The following is a 22690-nucleotide window of genomic DNA, read 5'->3' on the forward strand; positions in this document are numbered from 1 at the left end:
CGCCCCCACTTCACCCCTGCTCCTCCCCCGCCCTCCCAGCACCACTGAATAGCTGTTCCACAGTGTGCAGGACGGACTGTGTGGGAGTGGGAGGAATTGATCAGCGGGGCTGGCGGCCCCGGACATGCTTCCACCCCCAAACACGCCTCATCCCTGCTCCTCCCCCTCCCACCCAGGCCTCCTGCATGCCACTGAACAGCTGTTCCCCAGCATGCAGGAGGCACTGGGAAGAAGCGGGAGGAGTTGATCAGTGGGGCCCGCGGACTCCCTGGGATACCCTCACGGATTCCGAGGAGTCCACAGACCCCAGTTTGAGAAACTTTGCTGTATAGCATTTAATGAAAAAATATTACATAATGTAGGTCATGTTTCACAATCAAGCCACTTTCTAGCTAAACAAGATGAAGATTCTAAGTAAGATTAATATCTTCTTTATTCAAAAAATATATATATATATATTTTAAATCAGAGCATTTCAAATGACATTAAGCACAAAGAAGAAATGTACTTCTTTGGAAGTTGTGAAACAGACATACAAAAACTCATGGGAGCAACATTACAGATTACAGTGATAAAATCTGAAAGCTGATTTATACAAATGTATAACACAACAGAGTTTCCTTTCACAATATAGAACTTCAAAGAGCTTTAAGAAAAAAACACCATTTAAAAAGTCTGAAAGGCACATCAACTAGACCATAAAACGTATTGGCACGCTCACTAATCCGTTTTATGTTACATTCCAAAACAGAAATCATAGCACTCTAAGTAGAAGACTGAAGATGACAGTAGGTTCCTTTGTAAAATACTATTAAAAAGTGGGATCTTGGAAGAAAGGTTTGGGGGGTTTTTTTGGCTCTTCATTAAATATGAGCATTAATACACGAAGTTAGAGAATTTAAAAAGCTGCATCATTCAGTTGAATTTGGGCGAGTCGCCACATAAACAAACACAACAATTAAAAGCACAACAACAGCCATTGTGGGAAGCACAACAGTGGTGATTTGTTGTCGAGCCTCTTGCATTGCCTGCTTTCTCTCCTTTTTATCTCTGGAGGTCTCCTTTTTGGGTTTTCCTTTCAGCTGCCTCATTCTTCTCTTAGGCTCTTTGGTTGTCCCCCCGCCAAAACAAAAAAACAAAACAAAAAGTTGAGTTGCCGAGATAGGCCAGGGAAGGTCTTTGAAAAGTGGTGTAACCGTCCTTGCTACTTCAGATGGCTGCCTGTGCCACACTCTGTAAAAGGGGGGAAAAACAAATCTTTCAGACAGGATCAATGTGTACTTTGAACAGTGATCACACACATTTTTGGCTCCCCTTTGATATCACTTTTATCTAAAGCACACCAACATTTACACAGCTACTGTCAATGAAGGCCGCTCTCTGAAGACTCTCACTTCATCAATTACACTGTCCATGTGAAAAATTATAGCAGTTCATCATGGTGTGTACATTTGTCCAAAGGCCACTGAACTTGTGCTATGTTAAGTCAGATACAATGCAGGGCACCATACGTTGGATGCACCAAAGCAAACAAGATAACAGAACTAAAGACAGTGAGAATAATAAGAATTAGTTTTCTGTCACTACATAGCACCACTGCCTCTTCTTGTAACAGCAGGGGTTCCTTACCAGAGCTCTATGGGGAGTAAGCGCATACCTTGTCATTATATTCAAAGACATCACACATTTATTATCCCCATAAGGCATTTAGTGGAATAAAGGGCCTTCTGATGGAAAAAAGAATTGGAAAGATGCGTTTAAAGCATGGATCTTGTTCTCTGGTAGCAAGAACAGTATTAAAGCATGCCATGAAACAATGCTGTGCCTGTGATTTTATTAAATTTGGCATTTTCAGAAGGAGGAATTCATTCCAAGTGATAATCCTTGAGGCAAACCAGACTATTCTACACATGAGGTCATTGAAAATAAGCTGCTGTGAAGCTTCTACTAGTCAAGTGTCTAAGCAGAAGTACCTGTGAGGTGAGGTTAATAAGCACAGTACACAAGGTGAAAGTCTCTCTGAGATGTACCTTCTCTGCCACATTCACATGCAGATCTCTTATTTGTGCATACACATGTGATTCTGTGCCTGCACAGTGCGCAAAATGTCTGCTCTGACTGAAAATTAGGAGTGAAATAACACTTGACCCTTTTATTTATATATTTACTGTAAGTTAACAGACCATTAGCCACCCTGCTACCATGGAAATTTCCCAGCGATTTAACAATTACCTAAATGTGGCCAGTGCCAGATGCTTCAGAGGGAACGAACAGAACAGGGCAATTATCGAGTGAGCAATCCCATCATCCTGTCCTAGTTTCTGACAGTCTGAGGTTTAGGGACACCTGGAGAATAGGGTTGCATCCCTGACCATCTTGGCTAATAGCCATTGATAGACACATCTGCCATAAACTTATCTAATTCTTTACTGAACCCAGTTATACTTTCGGCCTGCTCAGCATTCCCTGGCAACCAGTTCCAGAGGTTCACTGTGTGTTGTGTGAAGAAGTACTTCCTTTAGTTTGTTTTAAACCTATTAATTTCATTGGGTGACCCTGGTTCTTGTGTTATATGAAGGAGAAAATAACATTTCCTTATTCCATTTCTCCACACCAGTCATGATTTTATAGACCTCTATCCTATCCATCCTTTAGTCATCTCTTTTCTAAAATGAACAGCACCAGAACTTCTTAATCTCTCTTCATATGAAAGCTGTTCCATGACCTTAAATCATTTTTGTTGCTTTTCTCTGCATCTTTTCCATTTCTAATATATAGTGGCATTTTTATTCTTGCAGGGTTGTGTGTGTGTGGTTTTGGAGGATGGGGGGGTGGTTATTGGACTAAGTTTAGAGAATGTTTATTAGGTTTATCTGGCTCTCACATTCCCTCTCTAAATTCCCCTCGCAAAACTCCCCTCTTCACCAGCTCCTCTGGTTGCTCAGCAGCTGGCTTTTAAAACCTCTGTTCTCCCTGAATTAACACCGCCTCCTTGTCAGGGAATCCTAAAGGGAGTAGGGATGAAAGGATGGCAGACCAGAGCCTCGCTGGGAAGCTCTCAGTTTTCCCTAGCAGGCCACTAGGCACAGCACAGAGTACCCCCTCAACCTTTCAGACAGACCATACTATAAACTTCAATCAGGCAGGCACACGACAAGCACACAAGAACACACAAACTAACACAACAAACTCACCCCAAAGGCTACATAGTTGCTCCTCCTTCACCTGGAGAACTCCCTTGCAAAATTCCCATTTGCTGCTCCTGTTTGCTAGCTCAGACTTCACTAGGGGTAACTCGACTGTGCTTGGTGGTAGGCGTCTACCTGGATAGCAACCAGGAGGTGCCTCTCACAACATGTTGTCCCTCTCTATACTAAGCTAAACATTTTTGGAATCCAACATCTAAAGAAATTCAAGGGCTTTTTTTTAGGTGTTTTTTTTTTTAAATGAAATCTGATTATGAGGAAAGCAAAATAATTGTGATTATCTTTTTATCGTGAAATATATATATTGTATTAAAGGGCATGATTGCACAAAAAGTTATCCTAGGTAGGAAGCAGCATAAACCCAGCAGAGCAGAGCTGCATACCTCCTCCAGTTCATCAGACCCAAGCTTTCTGTTTTTGTGTCTCTCATTGCTAGTAATTAATAGCTTTGTGATCACTTCATCACAGCTTTAAAAGGACAGAATATTGATAATTTCTATCCATCTGGTGTTCTTGCTACACATTAAGGTACACAATGTCACTCCAGATGCCAGTAAGCTCCTGCTGATAGAACAGAAATCTGCATAAATGGCCTTCCTATTGACTGGAGGATGTAGCAAATTACTACAAAAAATAGTCTAATTTTACTGCAAGTGGGTTTGTCTTTTTTATTTTCACCATCCAGCCCAAGTTCGTAGCTTGACAGCAGAAAACAAAAACAAGCTAAAATCGTTTTGATTTACAGAGCAAGTGTCATTTTAATTCTTCTGTGTGAGAAACTGCATTACAAAGGAATTTTCCCATCCTCTCGCATAAGTAGTAATACACTGACTGCTGAGGTTCCCATCCAGATTTACTATTTCATTGAATGAAGTCAGTGTGGCATCATCCTACTTACCCATAACTTATGGAAACATTCAGAATAGCACAGCAAACATGTAATACCAGGAAACTAGATGTAAATCAGTAGGCATGTGTTTCTGTCAGAGTCAGGTTCTGCATGGATAGAGACTACAAAAAAAAAAAAAAAAAGGGATAGTTGGGGAGATTGTGTCTCTCATGTTGTGATGAAGTAGGAATTTTCTGTAATATTTTTATGAAGCCTATGTGTGCCTCAGTTTCCCCTGTATTTTGCATGGTTACCCAGTTTGGGAGGGAGTGGGGAGAAGGACTAAGGTTGCTCTCGGGGCAGACTGGGAGACATAATGTGCATGCCACTTAGCTGTTCCTCCAAGAGACCATTCCAAACTAGTGGCGTAGCACTGATCCTATGGGTCGGTGACACTTCTGACTGGTCCCGTATCACCTGTTCTCAGGTTCCAAACAAAACAATGTTTCTTCTGACTGACACGCCTGCAAACTCAACCTGGATTTGGAGACAAGCTGGGTTTTTTCCCCTCTTATGTTTGATCAATAGAGAGATTCCGGCAATGATGATGATGTGCAGTGAGGACATAACCCAGCCTGACTCTTGGAGAGAGTCAGTTCTTTCAGCGTACTGCGACCTGGACGAGTAATAGGCCCATGAGAATCAGAGAATTCAGTGAACTTCAGGATGGGTGGCAAATCCTACATCACCACAACATTCAGATCACTCGACTTCCTGGATTCCTAGTTTGTTTCTGGATCCTCTTCAAACGGGATTGCCTGTTTTTAAACCTCTGCATATACTTTCTTCAGCTCACCATGGCCTCTCTCTCTCTCCCTCCACATGCTCCTACTGCTGTTGATTAGGGTGAGGGTCTTTTACACTCCTGAAACAGCCTTTTTATATCTGCCTCAACTTTCCTTCTTTTAAACCATCTGAAAAGAAATTTCTTTTGTCCCTTACATTCCTCAATTCCTCCCTTCCTCTGGTACTTAGCTTTATTATTTCACTCTAAAACAGATGATGTACAAAAGAAAAAGTTTTATATTTGGAATTCAGTATAACTAGATGATCTGATATTACAGCCTGGAGAGAGAGAGAGATCAACATGAAAATATTGTTTCTATTATTAATATAAGTCAGCATGTTTCATATTTTTGTTACTTAAGGGACCAGGGAAATGACCGACAGAAAAAGCCTGTGGGACTTCCTATGATCCACAGTAGCAAACAGAAGTTAAAATGAAACCAATTTCTCACTCAAACAATAAACGTGTGCCTCGTTCTGTACAGCATAACCCATCATTAGCTACACAGAGACCAAAAACATCAATTGTTTATAACCTCTTTAAAGTGAATATTTCATTCTGAAACCAAATTAATTAAATCCTGAAGTACTGGAACAGAAGGTTTTCCATAAATGTCAGTTCCATTAGAATTACAGACTACTGCTCCCAAGTTTGGGAACCTGGCATCAACATACGAGTATGTTTCCAATAGGTTTGGGTCATTTGGTTTCATCGCTAGCAGAAGCTGGGCTTATGTAGAGATCCGGTCTGAGGATTTCAGGGAAGGTTAGTGAGGCAATTCTTAGGGTTTCACCCAAACTGAACTAAATCATTTGCTATAAAAATAGGGAGGTGGATCTCCTCAGGTCACTGAAGGATCCCTGGCTGCACCTTTTACCAGGGATCCATTCATAGCTTCCAATATTGAAACAAACGTTGCAAGAGAGAATTTGTCCAAGTCACTCAGGACTCAGCCATGGGAGAGTTGTGCACATGTTCTGGTGCAATGTAGCACTTACGCAGGATTTTACAAACAATAACTAAGCAATAGCTTGGGGTTTGATAGTGTTCACTTGTATAATAGGAAAGAACAAATCTCCACACTGCAATAATTCCTGGGTGAAATTCCTGGGCTATGCGAGTGAGACTAGATGGTCTTGGCGGTTCCTTCTGTCTTTGAAATCTATGGTTACACACCCACATCCACTCCCCTTGGCCTCACTGTAAGGCCAGTAAGTTTCCCCATCTGTAGACTGGGGATACTAAGACAGAAAGGTTAAGAATCTTTAACCAAAGCCACAGAGCAAATCAATGCCAGAGTTGGGATTAGAACAGAGTCCATTGTTCTCAATCCCATTCTTAGACCACTAGAACACACTACCTCTCTTACTGAGCTACCTCTTCTTGTGGCCAAAGGTCATGCTGGCCGCTCAATACAAAAGCCTAATTCAGGTGGAGGCAGAGTCACTGCAGCTGTGTTGGTCCCAGGATAGGAGAGAGACAAGGTGGGTGAGGTAATATCTTTTATTGGAATAACTTCTGTTGGTGAGATAAGCTTCTGAGCTTACAGGAAGCTCTTCTTGAGGTGAAAGCAGAAAAGACCTTGCAGCACCCTAATGCTATTGGTGGCAGCCTGGGTATTGGTGATCCCCACAGGTCCAAAATTATTTGGGTCCTCCCCAAAATTCAAAGGATCTGTGCCCACTGTTTTCACAAACCGTAAGGGCCATCAGCCCATGGTGACGATATGGAGAAAGGGGGCTAGAGATGGATCATGAACTGCCTGAGTTTTTGGTCAAATCATTCATCTTTTAATCCTAGTGTGGTCAACCAACTCTCTTTGTAAGGCAAAGAGCTGGAAACTTAGCTTTTCTTTTGAACTGCTGTGCGCTCCAGCAGTTCAAAGCAAGTTCGATATAACACGGTTTCACCTATAACGCAGTAAGATTTTTTGGCTCCCGAGGACAGTGTTATATCAGGGTAGAGGTGTAAAATGAAAGCTATCTAAATAGTTCAACCACACACTATATAAACAACTATGACCAACTGCTATGAGACGGTAAAGGCAAGGCTGTTTCCAGTTATTCTAACCAATGCCAACTCAACACTACAATCTCTACAGCTCTTTACACAGGAAACACATCCACAAAAGACTGTTTACCTGCACTTAGCATAATCACATCTAGACAGCTGAAGAATTTATTATAGCCAGTCTTACACCATGAATGTATTAGCCACATGAATCTGAATAATGTCTTCTATCTCCTAATCAAAAAGAGTTTGCAAATCAAACTGGATTGACCAGGCCTCACTGTCCTGTGTAACACCATAACACTCCATGAACGGCTGCAATGCTTGAAATTCAAACAGGAACTAATATTTATAATTTAAGGTATCCCTCAGGGCACCTGCATATTAATAAATCACACATCAACAAATTAGCAGTGAAGCAGGTTTTGCTCCACTGAAGATAGTTGATGGCAGTGGGAAAAAGGGATGCTAGGAACTTGAACAGACAATGCTCTGCAGATTACTGTAGTGGCACTTGGAGATACCCCTCTCCAGAGCAGAGATTAAATTGGGAATACACTCTAGCCTTATTATAAGGACAACATTTTCCACTAGGAAATGTGAAAAATTGCCTTTGGTTGCGACACTCCTGAAGCAAGATACCATATTAACAAGAGATTCTGTGGGAGTGTTTGCTTACATATCAGTGAGTTTGTCTATACAGGGGCAGTTCTACCATGCAGCCAGAGGGGGCAGTCACACGGATCTGCAATTTGGTTTCCTCTGCCCAGGGCTTAGCTAGCATGGCTGAAACTCTGTTATGACAGAAGGAGATGTAACCATGTTGGGTCAGTAAGAGCAGTTCAGTTCCTGGGGGAGACTGGGTAGGTCTGTACATGTGTCCATGAATGTGGTTTTGCCACAATCCCCCTTTTGACCACATCTAAGCCCCAGGGGCACGTGTCTGAGGGTGAGTAAGCTAGCATATCTGAGGGGTGTTGGTAAGTACACACCTCAGGCTGTGGCAAGGCCCCATGCCCATGCCAGTGTGCAGTACACACATCTCCAGATCTCAAGTTTCAACTGCCCTCCAAGCCCACACCGCACTGAACCTTTTTCTGCCTGACCCTTACCCAAGCTATAAAAGGTCCCTGTCCTCCCACTGTCATCATAAGAGCTTTCCATTGCAAGCTTTACAGATTAATGCAGGTGGACATGGGCAGCCGCTTGGTCCACCAACCACACCGGGATGGTGGTCGGAGTGCACTGTCCTTCACAACTTGGCCCCGAGTTGCAGGAACATTCACCTGTACCGGGACATTTCATGGAGGCTGGAGCAGACGGACATTCAGCAGACTCCAGCCTAGTGCCAGGAACGCACCGGGCACCTGAGACTCCTCTACAAGAAGGCAAACAACTCCAACAGTCGTTCTGGGAGGGTTCGTTGTATGTGGCTGTGCTAGGAGGAGCTGGACCGGGTGACATCAAGGGCTCTCAGTGCAGAGTGCGAAGTGGCTCACGACCCCCTCTTCATCCCAGCCAGCTTCACGGATACCGATGAGGGCCTGAGCCAGGAGTGCCTGGAAGCTAGATACCGCAGACCTGGGCCCGTCTGGCTAGGTCAACAGAACCCTGAAGAGCTGGTCTGCATAGAAGATGAACATGGAAAGAGCCACTGAATCATCCTCCTGCTCCCTTTTGGGCCAACTCACCCTTCAGCAAGACCTAGGTGGCGCCATGGTTCAACCTGTGGCTCCTATTACATAACAGACCATCTGCCATTGAAACAGGTAAGTGTATTTAAAACAGTGCCTGTGTAATTGCTGGACAGCTACTGTTTACAGTGGGAAATGGTAATTATGAGCCTGATGATGCAACCTTTACTCTCACGAGTAGTCCCACTGAGGGGACTAGAACTACTCCTGTACGTACTGCCCAGTAAGAGTTATGCAATTTAGACCTAAATGACTGAAAGCAACATGAATAAGACTTACCCCTTCATCTTCAAATTAGTGATCTGGGTTACAGCCGTCTGACTTATTCAGTTAAGAACAGGTCAGACACAGCTAAAATCATGCACAACCAAGGAGTTAATGTTAACAACTGCCAGGATTTTGAAATTACCACATTTCTGTGACATTTTTATCATATGGTTTCAGAAAGGGCTAACATTAAGACATTGATTAGAAGAGAATATTGGACCTGGTGAAAAAGATCAGTTCTCTCTCCACTATAACAAAGACAAATTTTTGTGATACTACAAAATTTACCTCTGTCCATTTCACTGTGTCAAAGTATTATGATTTGCTGCTACAACCCTTCATTTTGAAGGATAAAAGCTTTTAGTTGCATGCATAACAATGAGAGAATTATTAAGGTAGTGCACAAAATCTTTGTCCTTAGCAGGGTATTTTTTTGCCAAATTACAGACCTAAATCAAAATTGAGCCACCATTACTAGAACATCACATTTACAGTAAGTGCTGCTTTGAGAGTCTCTAAACTATTCACTGCATTTGGAAAATGAAAACCATCACTATATTCTTCCACGGTGTCAGAGGGGAAAAAAGGTTGTCAAAGTAAAATATAATTGTAACAGTTCTGAGGACCTTATGTACAAAAATAACCTGTACTGGAGGAGGGAAAAAAAGAAAGATGTAGTTCTTAAACACAGGTCAAGTGCTAAAATTTTTGGTACTTATCGCAGTGCTAATTTGTAGTTTTATTCCATTAACAGAGCAGAACTCCATGAAAGAAGAGGAGAGAGAGAGAGAGAGAAACATTTTAGGCTCCGTTAATTAGTGCTATCAGCAACAGATATTTTTGTAGGTAAAGATCGGTATCAAGAAGGCTCTTAGGTCAGGTTCTAGTATGAAGTAGTTTTTCAGGAGGGGAAGAGAGAGAGAGAGGGTGCACTCAAGTTAAAAATAAACATGGATTTGTCACAGAATGTATTAGTTTGGGGGAGGTTGCCAAAGGAAGAAAAGAAAACCTTGCCATTTCCTATTTAAACAAACAGAGATCTTATTAAACTTAAATGCAATATGCTGCAAGGCCCAGCAAATGACTTGATAATATGTTTGCTGAGCTGTTTTCTTTTAAACTGCAATTTTCTGCTGCCGTTACTGACAAGAATCCTCTGAAAACAAGATATTTCTCTTACTGGTGAATTTGTTCAGTTCAGTCAGTTTCTAAAACAACAACAACAAACTGGAAGATTTAAACCAGTCACTGATAGCAGCCTGCAGTGATTTCAAATAACAAGCATTCAGCCTTTGTGAGAATGAACAGCAAAAGAAACCAAATGTGAAAATAACATGGGTTTTCCAATATAATTATGTTAGGGTCACCTGTCCACTGGGAATTTGACTTTCACTACCAACTCCTCTCACAAACTGAACAGTCATCATTCATCCTTTGAACTGGTGATGACCTAAGATGGGAAATACTCTGTTTCCTATTATCCAATATATATACTCTGTTACCTCTTTCAAAAATCCACTCTATGAAACTGCCTAACCATAAATCTATATATGAAACAGATTTATAAGGCACAAGCACAACAAAACACCAGGAAATCTGAAGCCTGATGTTGCAGTTTTGTAATATGAAAGGACTGTTGATGCTTTTCATTATAATCCCCTTTGTTGTCATTAAAACTTTGGCACTGAAAATGCCATTCAGGCTCAAACTTGGCAGGCAAAGTCTATGCCCACAGCAGGAGGGGACTGTTAATTCTAAAAAACAAAAATTAGATTTTTTTTGGCAGGGAATGGGAGAAAAGAGGAAGCAATCCCCCAGTTGTGGGGGCGCGCTCCAACGGCAGCAGACCAGCAGTCTTCTGACCACAAGGTGGCTGGTCCTATGTTGGATCTAGGGTGACCAGACAGCAAAATGTGAAAAATCGGGACGAGGGTGGGGGTGGGGGGAATAGGAGCCTATATAAGAAAAAGACCCAAAAATCGGGACTGTCCCTATAAAATTGGGACATCTGGTCACCCTAGTTGGATCTGAATTGTCTGTGGGAAAGGTTGATTGCTCCATTCAGGACATAAAAGGAGGAAAAACCTCCTGCGGCTGGAAGTTATGGAGCAGTCTGGGGAAGAGCTCATGCGAATGAGCTCCTTGTGTCCTTGTGGGGCTTCAGTACACCCAAGCTGGGATGCTTTTTACTTTACTAAGTATCTTAGCAATACTCACAGATTTAAAATGAGACGAGGCTGCTGCCGGTGCATTTTGAGTGAGGGGCCCTAGTCTCAAGCTCACTCCTTCAGGGCAGGTTGGAAGCCCTGCTGTTCAAGGCTTCTCAGTGGATAGCTGTGGAAAGCCTTTGCTGGCTTTCGTGCCTGTCTGCTCCTGCTTGCACATGCACCCAGAGACATCCGATTAGCCCACTAGATAAGTACTGCACGGTTTATAAATAAATGTAAAGCGAATCCCTCATCCCCAAAACAATCATTGACGAGGGCGAGCTGGGAGCCAGGAGACTATCCCTGCAGGAATTAGGAAGGAGAGGGACTCCCCTGCCAATCACCACATTTTCAATTTGGATGGATATTTCAGAACGTAAGCGATGTGATGGCTTTGTTGGTCTGGTTTTCATCTGTGCCCTGCTCTCCCAAGCACTCACTCAGAGTTGGAACATTACCGAGGGGTGATAAAGAGATATTCTTCTCCCTGTCACACATATCTGCACACCCAAAAACCTGCCATCCCCACATTAAAATAATATCAAAATGTTAGGAGAGAACTGCCCAAACCATGTATCCTCAAAGCAGGGTTCCCCCAGTGCTGGGGAATCCAGGCCTGCTGAAACTACTCTCAAGTTCTTGTTTCTCTTACATGCTTGATAATCTTTCAAGGTGGTGTTTGCTGCACACTCGGTCATTAGAGTCAGAGTTTTCATGGGCATTTTAGGGTTTTTCCCTCCAATTTACTAAAATCTAATTCAATCTACTCTCAAGCTTACTCCTACATTCGTGTTATGTTTTACTAAACTATCCCACACGGTAACAAAGCACCATGGCTCCTCTGCCTTGATTGAACCCACCTGCAAGGTGACACATCATTACATAGAGCTAGATCAGACTGATCAAATCCCTGTTAGTTCCCCTCAATTTACACATAATAAGACAGGGCAACATTAAAGTAAACTAATTAAACTTTCTGCATTTAAATTAAGACCTAATAAAACAAAAGAGACAAAAGGAAAAGCTTTACATTGTCTAACCAAGGACTGTTTTCCCATTATAACTGTCCTCTAACGAGAGCCCATGAGGCTTAGGAACAAAAAACTGCAGCCTCATTTTGTCTCATGAAGGTAAAATCTAATCGGTTCTGCAACAATGGCTCACCCAACACTTGAGTTAGGATCTTCCAGCAGCACAAAACCCATTGGCAGTAACAGATGGCACAGAGCCAGGTGGCTAATGTATCAGTCCATTACCAACAAGCATGAGAAATGCAGGTGGCTATGGGAGATCATCTTGTAGAAGTTCTTTCGGAAAGTTCAAGAAACAACTACAAGTTCATACCACAACCCGGAAAACAAAACAAACACAAAAGTGACTTACAAAAAAAAACAAAACAAAACAAAAAAAACCACTTATCAGTTCCCCTTATGTAACAGAATTAAACAAGGAAGGAGGAACAAAGCACAATACATAACCCTCTCCATGCAGTACTTCTACAAACAGTAGTTAGTATTCCATATTCCTGGGAGGCAGACACCGAGGATCTCAAAGTACTTCTAAACCATCAATTAGCCTCACAACCCTGTGAAGCAGACACTGTTTTTCATCCCCATTTTGCATATAGGGAAGGTTCTGGTCCAAACTTTTCAAGTGCATGCACATTTGTGCATGTGAGTAATTTAAGGGAAACTGCTCAGGACCACATACACCTACAAGTACATGTGCATGTGACTCCCTAAGCTGCATATAAACATCTGGTGTTTTGGATGTAAAACCTAGACAGGCACACTATTTGAAACACTCATCTAAATGGCTTAAGACCACACAATGAATCCAATGCAGAATTGGAAATGGAATCCAGGAGTCCCAAATCCCAGTCTCCTGCTCTTATCATTAGCCCATGCTCCCTTTTTTCTCTCACACAATATTTTATAATACATCCAACTCCCACCCCAATCTGTATTTATTTGTGCATTTTGATTTATGCACCCACCCACTGCCCATGAAGCATGTTCACTTACAGGCCGTGTCTGTACCAGTATTTTTCAGGAAGTTCCCACTGGTGCAGCAATGATGGGAGCACTAGTGTAGACCGAATACAGGTGTAATTGCCACGGTGTATCACAGCAGGCCTAGACCACAGGGCTAAACACGCTTGTGCTCTGCAATACTGTCATGGGAAATGGATGGTAGTGCCACACTAGGATATTTTCCAAGAAAATCGCAGAAAAGGCATTGAAAATACAATAATTTAGAAATATCATCCAACAAATTAAGCCCTCCCAGGTTCAATTACATCCCACCAAAACACTCAGTACTCCATCCAACCTTCCACTCAGATTTCATATCCCTTTAATAAAATAACTGACTTCTTATTCCGAATGTCTCTTAGCCCTGTTTATGTTTTGCTTTCGCTGGCAGCACAGTTATTTAAGTCATTTCTAAGTCAGGACCCATAGTAATTTTTCTTGTTTCCACTCCATTGCAATCTTTCAAACCATCAGAAACAAGTGCTTCAGTTCCATTGCTTTCTATTTATAATATCACAAACACCTTGCTTTCTCTGTAGATTCATGCAGATTGTTCCAAAAGTCCTTGTACATTATGGCAGTTTCACGACACATGCCAAAAGTAAAAGCTAAAAAGCAAATTTATTACCTAACAGTTGTTACTGACCACCTTCTTAAAATACTGCTCCATCTGCACAAAACTGAACTGAATCAGCTGGTATCTACTCTTAGCATCTCTTCTGGAGATTTCAGAACATGCCAAATGCTCTCCCACTATGTACCTTCAATTACACCATACTTCCCAGATAGCCTAAATCTGGATCACTTTGAGCTGTAATCACTAAGGTGGTGTAAGCACAGTCAACATTTGGGAGTGTGGGCAATGTGAGGATCTCAAAGAACCTTATAACATCCTAATCCTAATGACTAAATCACTGGATTAGGTAGTACCTGACCTTACTATATACCTATGTCATTTTCAGAGCTTTCAGATGCCTCTAGTCTGTCATCCAAAATTTGACACACTCAGAATTTCTGAAACACAGTATAGGACACATTTCTGAATGAGAAAGCTCCAGCTCACTCTGTTTGCCAACAACAAAAATAACCTTGATATTCCTGATATTTCTATCTTAGAAATCAGCAGAATTTTATTTTTTAGTGTGGGAGGGAAAGGGAAATAAATCTTCAGGATCTCTTTGGACATCATAAAGAAGGGCACAAACTCAATTCCCACCCCATCCCCCTTTTACAGGTCACCTTTAAGAGAGCATACTCCACATCTCTTTCTAGCCTCTGGCTGACACTTAGAAGTTTCCATCCCACATCATCTCCAGTTTGCATATATTTCATTCTTCCATTACTCCTTTTCTATCCTCCAGGGAGGTTTTTCATCTGGTGTCACAGCAATATCCAATAAATCTGCAATGAGAAGCCATGCTGTCTATAATCTATATTTCTGAATCCATAGCTAACACACAGTTTTGAGCTTTGAAGCAACTAGGACAACTTAAAATGGCAAGCGTTGTTCTGTCTACCCATCCATAAATTAGGAGTGACAACAGCAGATTATTACTCATTCGCTCCGAGTGTTTGTTTGGCCCTGAGAGAACTGGCTTTGTTCCAAGAGCTGGCAAACACCGGTTAATATACATGTAAATGTATTATTTCTCTCAGAGTAGGCAATTTCACAAAATGAAACACCGAATTAAAGACGAGCCTAGTTTCCTGCTGATGTGTGTCTCAGATGCAGCGTTGCTGAAAGCCTTTGCAATCTTTTTCACACTGAGTCAACAGGGAAAAGCCACCATTTCATTTGATAGTGAGACAATTTCACTGTGGAAACATGAAAGCATTTTGTATAAATATTAATCACTGAAGTTCTTCTGGAGTTAAAGTGGGATGGAGGCTAGATTACATAAAGCTCCTGTACTGACCTGAGAGACCAATATATGCTGAGGAGGTATCGCCAACACTGTTCCAAATTAGGATGCTCTTCAGTACAATTATCAACCCTAGAAATCGATCCAGAAACCCCAATTTTTAATCATGTAGGTGTATTTTCAAAACCTTTCACAATTCGTAAGAGGCAAGAGGAGGCATCTTGCCATGTCAGCTTCCAAATTTCGGGGCTGAGCAAAATGAGTATGTTGCTTTCTTAGCAAATTACTACTAACCAGGTAGGGTGGGGTGGGTGGGGGGGAGAATGCCATAGAAACTACAAAATATTTAAAAAGAGGTAAGTAAACCTCTAATGCACCAAACCATGGAGAAGGGAGAAAATGAATTTGTTTAGACACGACATATCTAGGTGCTTAAATCACACTCATCACTCTTGTAAGAGCACATCAAGCTTGAAAGCTTCTCTCTCTCACCAAGAGAAGTTGGTCCAACAAACGATATTACCTCACCCAACCTTGTCAGGACACATCAAGTCAGAGGCACATTCTGCCCAGTCCAACAGAATGGGGGAAGGTCGTGCTGTACAAGAAGCTCATCTGGGAAGCCCATGCCCAGGTGTACACCCTTCACAGCTCCAGCGGGGCTCTCTTCTCTGTCAAGCAGATAGGGCTGGGGATGAAGGCAGGGAGGTAGATCTACCAACCATTGGTGTCTATCCCCATACAACAGAGGTGCATTTGCTATGGGAGCTATTGCAACTTGAAGGCTCCAACAGCAGTCATAAAGCAACCTTACAGGTGGGGTTAGTGTTTACCCACTAGCACTGGGAAGTGCTCCAGCCTACAGCCCCACATGAGCCTGGTAGAAGGCTGAGGAACACCTAGCATCAACGGATCCTAATACTTGGTCTCAAATGCTAACTGAGTCTCTGTAGAGCAGAAACACCAAAAATATTTACACTCTTCAGAAGAAGTGGACTTAGAAGGAATGCAAAATGAGCTAGAGAAAGCTGGCTGGGATCCAAATAATGTATTGGAAATCAGCAGTAGGAAGTGGAAAGCATTTCAGAAACAACGGGGGCAGCTGCAATCAACATTCATCTCCATCAAGTGAAAAAAGGACACAAGCTGAATGAAAACAAATAGCAAGTAAAACAGCTATAGACAGGAGACGTTTAAAGAGAGAAAGAAACCGGACAAGACCTGGATTTGTGGGGCTACATATATACAGATGGTGTCAACAGCAAGGAGGGAAAGGAATTACTTAAGTCCCAAACTGTTCCACGTTGATAGACCCATTAATTTCAGCCAAGCCCCCAGAGGGGCATGAAGGTCCACTCCCAGGGAACAGGATGCGAGCTTTACCATGGTAAAGGTGGTGTAAACTAGGATTACTGTGATTAAATTTAGAATGGGAAATGTTAGAAAGGGTTCCTGTTCAAGCCTATGAGGAAAAGAATACTAGAATTCCCCGATCAGATATATAAACATTATACGGACCATTAAATAAATTAAAATCACATTAAAAAGATAGTGTGGATTTTTTTTTTTAAATATCCAATCCACAAGATATTCTGGGGCTCATTATTGCTGAAATAATCACATGACTCGAAGGCTGATGACATTCAGCTATGAACCTTGTATCTAACAAGGCATTTTGCAGCGGTGTCTTTATACTAAACACCTCCCCTTCTCCATTGTGTATGGCTGCTTACATGGTACATATAGATAATCACACATCGACTCTCCTGAATGGAAGGGTGACATAGCAGCATGAGCCAGGGTCAGACAGAACAGAGGAAAGGATTTTAAAATTTATTGTAGGGTATCACTTGAGAGCCCAACTTTGTATGAAAAAAACCACACTTGACTAAACTGCTAAAGAAAACACCTCTCAATGAAAGAAGATGGCACTATTACTAGATAAGCTAACTAGTGAGACATCATTGGTCACCACATCTGACAAAGATTTTAACTGTACTTGAGAAGTGACAGATAATCAGAATTCTTCATAGGTTTCATTCAATTCCAGTGACAGTTATACATACTGCATATAGGATTTGGAAACAGATTTTTCCTGCAGCACACTATTCCACTGCTGCATTTTATCGTCATTTTGACTTCTGAGACTTAATGCTTATCTAGGAGAAACAGAGATGGGAAACCACAAGTTATATGAACGGTCAGGAAGAGGTTAATCAGTACATCCAGACTTTGTCAAGATGGAAACAAAATTGATCTGTGAATATAATCAGAGCCTAGAGAAAGAAAAAAAATTGTTTTCTTAAACAGGTATCATAATATAACTCAGGTTTGGTTGTGTGTTGGGGGAGGGGGTAGTGGGCTTTTGGGGAGATTGTTTTTGAAAGTTTGACGTTAAGAATTAGTCAAACTTTACAATTTCTTTCTTCTTTTTTTTTTTAAAACACAAAATAGAAACAGATTAGTTACATGCAGATTATATGATAGAAGACCTTCCTTTCTTTCATTGTTCTGTTCCCACAAAGTTAACTAAACTGCACAGGATTTTAAACCTTGAAATGAAAGTGCATTTTTATTCTACATGCCTCTTTAGAGCTCAAAACCCAATGCATATTTCCCTCAACTACTTTTGCTCTTTGTGTTGCTCTCAACACTTTCCTAGAAGGGAGTTTCATTAGCATGCAAAGCAGCAGCTCAATATTACTATTGTTTCATAAAGGGACACAGTCAACTTGAAACTCAATCAGTTTCAAGAAATGAGTTAAATGTAGTCTGAGGTCTTAAACCTGCCTCCAAATCTCCCTGACAACATTCCTGCTTTTCCAACCACATTTTCCTATTTTTTAAATATTTGACTCAGAACAGCTCAACTGTGTGGCACTGGTCCTATACTGTTAACCACCCCCAGAGATTCTCCTTTATCTCGAGTGATTGGGTCTGTTCTTTTAGACCAGGAAGATCTGAGTTTTCTATCCCCTTCTGCTGCTGTGAAGTACCAAGCAGCCATGGTGTGTAGCCCAGTGACAACTGTGAAGGCCTCAAGACCTACGAATTTCTCAACTTTCTATAGCTATCATTTTTACCCACTTATTTGATTCAAAGCTGTGTCTATACTGCCACTTTCAGTGCTAAAATTTTAATCGTTCGGGAGTGTGAAAAAACGTGCTCCTGAGCGACAAAACTTTTAGCGCTGAAAAGCGCTGGTATAGACAGTGCTTTATCGCCAGGAGCTGCGCTCCCAGCAATAAATCTACCAGGGTGGCTATTTTTTTATCGCCGGGAGAGCTCTCCCCCTGCGATCAAGCGTGACTACGTGCTGTAACATGGGCAGTGCAGACATACCCCAAAGTCTCCATGAATGTTATACTTGCTTAGAGAAGACCTGACACAAATAGAAGCAAGCATATAGTGACAAACCTCAGCACCAGGAAAAGCAGAGGAAGAAAGCTCAACTGCTCACTGTTGGCAGAAAAATGGAGATTGCTGTGTCATTCAAAATGAGTAAAAGGGACGATGGCAGATCCAGGGAAACTTTTCTTAACCGTGAAGAACATGCAGAGGACAAGGCTGTCACAGAATTAGAGAATGAGCAGCAACTGAGCTCAGGTATAGGAAATGCATGGTCAGAAAGGGATATTAAAACAAAGGGCAAACATGTTCCAGAGAAATGCCTGCGAAACTCTAGACAACAGGAGCAGAAAATAATTGGACAAGTAAGAAGCAAGTAAAACCAGACAAGAATACAGAGCCTTAAAACCTTTATGCCATTTCTTAGCTTCCTAATATTTCAAGGATTTATTTATTAAGATGTGATGTCAGAGCACCCGAATGGCAGGGAATGGCTTCACAGATGGTCCCTGAGCCAGTGGCTCTGCTGGATTATTTTCCACTGGCCTTCAACCAAATAAGCGATGCCAAATTTTGACAGCAGACGCTCTTGCATTGAAACACAGAAGTGATACGTTTACATTATGGTCAGGGCTCGCTAGAATTTTGCAGCAGCAACCCTGTATTTGCAAGACTTGCCATTGGCAGGAGAATTCCAGAGAACTTGGAAACATCCCACATTATGGAAGCATGTCCCAGCCTCTCCAATACTGTGAATTCCACAAGGCAGAGTTAATTAAGGGGAGCTCCAATGCTGGCCAGAAATACTGGCAACCTTAGCAACTCCCCAGGGTAATGGGAACTAAGGGTAGCCTCTGACTCTGGGGAGCTCCTTAAAATATTGTGGTGGTAAAAGTTAACTGCCTCAGCTGGAATCCAGTTTGCTTTAAAAAAAATAAAATAAAAATTAAATTAAATTAGAAAAAACACAGGAGACCTTAACAAATTCAATAGTGAGTCTCAGAAATACTGCAGCACTGAAGAAGCCGAGACTCACTTAATCCCCCATTTCTTGTACTGTCTCAGCTTCAGAGGTTGGAAAAGGATTCCCAACCCTTTCAAAGAATGAAGGGGCCATTGACATGGCCCTGAAAGTTAAAGGCACTCTGCACTTCAGCACAGCCAAGGATAGCTACTGGGTCCTTTTAACGTTAATATTGTAGGTGAAGCTGCTAGCGCCCCCTAGAGTTAATGTTGCCCATTACACTCCATGCTTTCAGTTGCTTATAATAACTCTGCCAAACTTTAACCATTTGGACTGAAGTTTTCCATTCCAGGTGTCTGCCCCAAGCTGAATTTTTTTGGAAAGTTTCAATTAAAATAGTTCAGATTTGCAAGAATGAGAATGGGGGAAAATATGCTGTTTTGTCCAGGTTTTAACCCCCCCCCCACAAAAGCCTAGTCATTTCACTGAAAAGCTCCAATTGTGGTGGTAGAGGAGGAATAGTATGTGATGATGTAGTTAAAGACTATCATAATAGAGACACCAAGGGGCCTGAATTAAGACTCTACAGGCAAGTTTAATTCTGGCACTTCCAAATTTGAGTACTTGACTTTGCAATCTTAGTGTTCTTTTAGTGTAACGTTTTGAATTTATACATACATTACAGCAGCGCCTACAGGCCCAGAACGAAATTAGAGCCCTATTGTGCCAGGCACTGTATAAACACGGAGTGAGACGCATTCCCTACCCCAAGAATTCACAATCTAAACCAGTGGTCTACACACAAGATCACTTTTTGAATTTAAGTGCAACCCAGGGTCTGCCCCACCCCTTCCTCAAAGCCCTGCCCTGCTCACTCCATCCCTCTCTCCCTCCCTCGCTCACTCTCCCGCACCCTCCCTCACTTTCACCGGGCTGGGGCCGGGGATGGGGTGCGGGCTCTGGGCTGGGGCCGAGGGGTTTGGAGTGTGGGAGGGGACTCTGGGCTGAGCCTGGGGTAGGGGGGTGGGGTGCAGGAAGGTGCAAGCTTTGGGAGGAAGTTTGGGTGCAGGACAGGGCTCTGGGCTGGGGCAGAGTATTGGGGTGCAGGAGGAGGTCTGGGCCCTGTGAGAGAGTTTGGGTGTAGGAGGGGGTCAGGGCTGGGGCAGGGGGTTGGGATATCGGAGGGGGTTCGGGGTGCAGCAGTGGTTATGAGGTGCTGGCCATTTCCGGGAGCAGAGTGGGGAGCCTGCATTAGCCCCACCACGCCGCTGGACTTTTAGCGGCCGGAGATCGCGATCAACTGGCAGAGGTTCCAGGATCAACCAGTCGCTCACGATCTACGGATTGGTGACCACTGATCTAAACAGACAAGACAAAGGGTGGTAGGGAAAATAAAGGCACAAAGAGGTGAAATGTCCTTCCCAATGTCACACAGCAGGTCCGTGGTAGAGACAGAAAGACAATGCAGCTCTCCTGACTCCCAGTCCAGTGCTCTATCCATGGGACTATATTGTCTCCCTGATATTCCCTTGTCCATACAGTGCTTTCTAAATGCTACAGCACTGAGAAGCCAATCATCACACCCGCACAAAAAATCCAAACCCCTCTCTCTTGCAAGAGTCGGAACCTTCACAAGGTAGTATCTACAGAGGCCCATCTTCTACTCAGCTCTGGAGCACAATTCCACAGGAAACTTCATGCACCCACCCCATGCAGGATTTTTTTTATGACTTAATTTAAACATGCAGGGGTTATATATTGTGATAGATATGGCAATTTCCTGCCATATCCTTATTGCATTAGGTTTATGTATCACTGGGGGCCAGAACTGTATGTAACCTCTCAAAGGGGAAGATGTGACAGATATTGAAAGCGCACGCAGTATCTTTAGGATTCATTATATTAAATGAAAGGTTTATGAATGACCTTGCTCTACTCCATGGGGGAGAGTTATCACAGCTCCTCCAGGAATGGAAACAGTGGGTGGTGACAAATCAGCCAGGCTGTAACCCTCACCCTCACCGATGGGGGACCTCTGGGTAACCTTTTAGCATGCATATAGGAACTTTTATTGTTTTTTATGTTTTCTCGCTAATGCATTCACCTTAAGAATAAATGTGTTTGCTTAGGAAGAGCTGCGGGATAACTTATAACTACTAGCAACTACATTGTTCATGACCTCTGGAGAGAAGGCAAAGCACAGACGCTCAGTGTTTAGGTCATCTGGCTTGCTGGAGATATCACAGTGTAGGCAGGAACTGTGTAGCCTGGAAAAGCCCCCATCAGGAGGAAGAGAGACACGGATCTCTAGCCAAGAGAGATGACAGCAGAGGGAGAATACAGGTACAGTTACCCTGAACTGTGACAAATATAAATTTCAAACATACACTAGCAAACGTCCACACACAAAAATTAAGTTACAGTACAGGTTGCTTCCGTGTTTACTATAACCCTTATATAAATTACAGAAAAAGAACACAGAAGAAGAACACACACAAATGACCAGTTATGAGAATTCTTATAAATAATCCATCCTCGTTACATTTTGTACGTTCAGTGAATGACAATATTCACATGTAAAAAACTACCCCATGCACTGCACAAATAAACTTCTCTTTGACACACAAGACAGTAACAAAGTAAGGACATACAGCCAAGTTTTTGCCACATGCCCAACTAGTACATATAATCTAGTAAGAGCACAGTGTGGAACACACATTTCTTGAATTAAATTAAAAGATTAAAGGTTTAATATATAAATGTTTTTAACCATTCCTTTTTTTGGAGTATATATTTTGTTGACTGTTTTCCTATACTGTATTTTGAAATGTTCAATAATATTGACCTATTATATAGCTCTTTTCATCAGTAAATCTCAAAGTGCTTTGCAAAGGAGGTCAGGGCCATCATCCCCATTTTACAGATGGGAAAACTGACATGCCAGAGAGCTCAAGTTTAGTGTCTGCCTCCTGTGGCTGTTTAGCTCCCAAATACTGTTAGCATTGCAAAAATTTAATCATGTGGGAAATGTTTAATGCTCCAGCTACTGCCACTCTTATAAGTGAAAGGGGACCGAAAAAGTTAAAATTAATTCCTCAGGCTAATCACAATCCATCTTTTCTCCTTGATTCCTCCGATGCTGCTTTCCAGTGCTCGTGGGGGTTGTCAGAGCCTGAACTGCCAGCATACCTGTCTTACTTCAAACATTTTCTCTTTCAAAGTGCTCCAGCTCTGCACAGGGAGTCTTTGAATGGACTCCACTCTGCTGCATGCTAGCTAGATCAAGAATTGAAAAACAACAACCCTCAGCTCCTATTTAAAATGCTACTAGATTCTAAATAGACAGCTTTTAATATTTGCTTTTTCAGCTAACGTATGGAAAGAAGCCAACTCTGTTCCAGAGGAGCCCTACTCAGAACTCAG

The 22690-nt window shown here is 42.2% G+C and overlaps 1 protein-coding gene and 1 long non-coding RNA gene across 2 annotated transcripts in view; both read right to left on the bottom strand.

The window, feature by feature from the left end:
* LOC120403269 overlaps positions 1 to 22690 on the bottom strand; it is a 112560-nt gene that overhangs the window by 11908 nt on the left and 77962 nt on the right. The window lies entirely within an intron of this gene.
* LOC120397065 overlaps positions 416 to 22690 on the bottom strand; it is a 44288-nt gene continuing 22013 nt past the window's right edge. Inside the window, exons 2-3 of the long non-coding RNA XR_005593651.1 lie at positions 4105 to 4217; positions 416 to 1233 (exon numbers count right to left, since the gene is read on the bottom strand). This is a non-coding gene — a long non-coding RNA (uncharacterized LOC120397065). The remainder of the gene's footprint in view (positions 1234 to 4104; positions 4218 to 22690) is intronic.

Source organism: Mauremys reevesii, linkage group 1, assembly GCF_016161935.1.
Source record: "Mauremys reevesii isolate NIE-2019 linkage group 1, ASM1616193v1, whole genome shotgun sequence".
NCBI lineage: Eukaryota > Metazoa > Chordata > Testudines > Geoemydidae > Mauremys > Mauremys reevesii.